This window comes from Magnolia sinica, chromosome 19, assembly GCF_029962835.1.
Source record: "Magnolia sinica isolate HGM2019 chromosome 19, MsV1, whole genome shotgun sequence".
In the NCBI taxonomy this organism is placed as follows: Eukaryota; Viridiplantae; Streptophyta; class Magnoliopsida; order Magnoliales; family Magnoliaceae; genus Magnolia; species Magnolia sinica.
In genome coordinates, this window is record NC_080591.1 from 6,797,841 (window position 1) to 6,802,001 (window position 4,161).

General features: G+C 37.2%; 1 long non-coding RNA gene across 1 annotated transcript; it reads left to right on the forward strand.

Annotated features, from left to right (window-relative positions):
• The first annotated feature begins 735 nt into the window (after positions 1 to 735).
• On the forward strand, positions 736 to 3,161 carry LOC131235530 (uncharacterized). The gene is made up of 2 exons (XR_009166192.1): positions 736 to 2,715; positions 2,943 to 3,161. It is a non-coding gene; the product is annotated as an uncharacterized LOC131235530 (long non-coding RNA).
• The last annotated feature ends 1,000 nt before the right edge of the window (positions 3,162 to 4,161 follow it).

The window sequence follows — 4,161 nt, forward strand, 5'->3', positions numbered from 1 at the left end:
CTCGATTCAACTTGATGTACACCCCTACTCATAAATAACCTCTTACTCATGACTCCTAATATCCATTATCTAGTATCATCTAAACTATACCTTATGTATTTTATTATTACCCTGTGATACTCTATTCTTAGGTCCTGATCATTTACTTGCTACAGGCCAAAATATATATATATATATATATAATTTTTATTTATTGCAATGTGGTTAAAATGCGTCATCACATGCGTCAATCATTTACTTGCTACAAATAGAAAAAAGAAAATTTTTTTTTATTTATTGCAATGTGCTTAAGATGCGTCATCACATGCGTCAATCGTTTACTTGCTACAAATAGAAAAATAAATTATTTTTTATTTATTGCAATGTGCTTTAAGATGCGTCATCACATGCGTCATAGTGCTAATAGTGTAAATGATGACGTGGACTAATCAAAATCAGGAATCTTATCTATGTGGCAATGAGAGGATCCGGATTCTCCCTGCGGTTGGGTGACACTGACGTGTGTCATGGACTCCACTAAATCTAAGTAGCTTACATTATTACTAACTTGCTGGAAGGAATGCTTTAAAAGAGCAGTTGTCTAAATCATCGTACACGTGTCATTTACTTGGGCCTTATAATTCTTTTCAGGTGGCAGTCGATGGACCGTACCTAATTGATGTGTCATCCAACGGTGGGCTGCATGATGGGGCTTAGGTGCGGCCCTTACTTTGGGACCACATTAATGTATGTTTTCTCAGTCCACGCTGTCCATCTATTTTGTTAGATAATTTTGGATATGAACCCAAAAATGATCAGATTCAAACCTCAGGTGGACCATATTATAAGAAATTGCGGTGATTGAGTGCCCCGATATTTAAAACTTCCTAGGGCGGACCGTTATATTTATTTAACTTGCAACCTGCTGAAAAGGTCACACAAACCCTGATGAAGGGAGAAAACAAATATCATCTCGTTCCAAAACTTGTGACCCGCAGGAACTTTTTAATGATCAACCACCACTGTTTCCTATGGTATGGTTCACCTGAGATTTGGATATGCTTCTTTTTTTTTTTTTTTGGATAATACCTTAAAATGATCTAAAAAAATTGATGGACGGCGTAGATATAGAATACATAGATCAAGATGGGCTCCACCGTGAAGGCTGCACCGTCGAGGGTGTGTCCGGGGCCGGACCCAATCCGCTCCCGCATCCGAGATGCAGGACTGCACTCGTGAGTGGTCCAGTCCAGACGAGTTTTATTGCTTTATATTAATTGATGAAGTTTTGCCAGAAAACATACGTCCGGACCTTAGCCTTTGTATCTGGGTCATCTTAAAATGATCCGAACCGTTTATATGGTATTTCTCCTCTTTATTAGAGGATGGAAAACAAAAGAAAACAAACGCTTTTAATTTTATTGCTTTGATCATTTGCAAATTTTGCTCTTTTGTTTTGTATTTAAACTGTTAACATAGCCTCTACGATCTAAGACAAAAACATTCAATCTAAGATTTGTTTTCTCTTAAATCCTCAATTCAAGATGATTTGTATCACATAAACGGTTTGGATCACTAAAAATACCAAAAAATTCAGCGGATAGAGTCACGACGTATCTCATCAAAATACGTTAGGATGTATTTTAGCAAACCTCTTGTTTCTTCCTCTCTCTCTTTTTTTTCTAATGTAATTTTGCGACTTCGTTGTACGAATGTGTTGAACATGTCCGGTTCATCGAGCTTAAATACTTAGATTTACCATGATCGGAACGGTTCCTCTTCTCTATTTTGTGCTATTACAATAGTAATGAGAAAATTACACTGAATTGATGATTATAAACATCACTATATTTAGAAGAACTGCGAACATGTAAGAGAAGATTTCAACGATATACATTCAAATTTAGATATCGAAGTTATAAATTATCAATGAGGAATGAATCTAAGAACATAGATTATGTATAGAAGTAAAGAGAAGATGGACGGTTTATATCATCTGAAACCTCAACGACTGGGGTCAAATGGGGGCGACTCATACGGCCAATCTGTGCCGTCCAGAGGCTTGGGAAACCAGAGAGTGGTTTACGAAATCAAGGGGCGCAATCCGCCTTGTTTTGCAAAACCACCGTCTCCTTAGGGTTGTTGGTTGATACTCTGGCTGCATATGAATCTTGATAAGCATGCACTTAAAAATAGTACATGTAGAAAATTATAACTCTCATTAAACCGTCTAAACTGTGGAACCTTTAGTTACTAGTATACATTCCAAAAATCGAACTGGTTGAATATTCATAAACTCTGATTCGTGGCCACCCTTTTTCTTGAAATAAGACAGCCAGATATTTTCATTTCTAACCGTCTATTAAGTGGGACATCAACTAAGAATCTAAATTGGTGCATACGATTTGAACGGTTGGATTGGAACTATGATACGCCACGTGTACATTCTTTAAGTAATTTCCAAGTGCCAGTGTACAATCTAACATGTCTTGGTAAAGTATCATTTTTTTCACAAAACCTTATATTAATGCAGAAAGAGAAACAACGCACCTTCACCGAAAGGGGTAAGAGGTTGGAATTATATGATGGAAAATCGTTTTTGTGATTTTTCTATAGATAACATATTCTATTGATATCCAGGTTTTCTTTCCTTTCTGCATGGATGTGGGGGCCATATCCGTTTGAACGGCTCTTTCATGGAAAGAGAGATAGAGCTAATTGAAGTTATGAGAACGGGTACATGTGGAAAAATAATTTTTATTATTTTTTCATATTTCCTATGGTAACACCCATTCTAATAATTTCAAGACGTTCCTCCCTTTCCTTTTAGACCCTTGTTGGTGAGCGTGTGGTACTTGGAAGTTATGAGAATGGGTTTCTGTTATTTTTCCAATGTCACTCAAAGATCATTATGTTATTTTTCCTTTGACATCTACTTTTTCTTTTTTCTTTTTAATACGCAGGTTTCTCTGTTTCGTCTTTTTTTTCGTTTTTAGCTGAAGGTCTTTTTCTAGATGAATGTGGTCACAACTTGATGAACGGCTGACATGAAAATCGGGCTGGTATGTACGTTGAGTCACTTTGTGTCCTGATTTTCGTTATATGTTATATTCAAGGTGTGGTCTACCTTCTTCATTAGTTATAGTTTCTATACAATGAGGTTAATGTTGTATGTTGTGTTAGATTCTTTCTTGTCCGTTGATTTCATTATAATAGTGTGGCCCATCTTTTGAGCAAAGGGGCCTGCTTTTTTTTTTTTTAATCCCTAGTTTAATAGGTTTGGATGCAACATTGTTAGTTGCATGACCATGATTTTGGTGGGTATTGATTCATTGGTTATGGCCATGTTTTGCCTCCAAAGTGGACTATTGATGTATTTTGATTCTCAGCCGTCCATCTTTTAGACCATGTAGCCATGATAGCCATTGGTATGCGCAGTAGGACGTTTGTTCAACGATTCAGATTCTAATTTCGCAAGTCGATGGTTACTTTAAGCAGGAAATGGGAAAGCAGTCCATTGATGACAGGATCCATGAGATGGTCAGCTGTGCATGAATGCAATCCCTGACAAGATCATGAGATGGTCGGTTTTCCAAGTGCACTGAAAGCTATTACAAGTGCCAAGGATGTTGTGATAAATGCCGCTGAGCAGTTATTCAGGGCGTGTTTGGTCCTGGGGATTTTAATGGTATGGAATCCCATTGGATGGGATTAATACCATTATTGCATAATGATTGATTGCATGTCAGGAAATACCATGGCATTTGGGCCATCCAAAATTCTGGATACGTGAAAAACATTGGATGAAGCAAAATCCTGGAATTGTAATCATTCTCGTGTACACGTATATAGTTAGAATATAACTAGAATGTCATGTGTAAAAGGTGTACACGTATGGACGGCATGGATAAAACACACCCATTACTGTGTGGCCCACCTGTGTAGTGGATTTCAAAATTCATTTTCCATCCCTTCCTGTCATCTCCAAATGCCAGGTGGAATTGAACAGGCTCTGAAGCGACATTTGGCAGGATGAATTTGTGAATAATGATAGATAATAGCAAGAAGTGATTGTATTTAGTACAGTGCACAAAAGTGATAATTGGATTTTATCGATGCTTCCCTTATGGAGGGAGGTGCCATATAAAGTTTAAATATCAACCTGGCATGAACTTCAAGAAA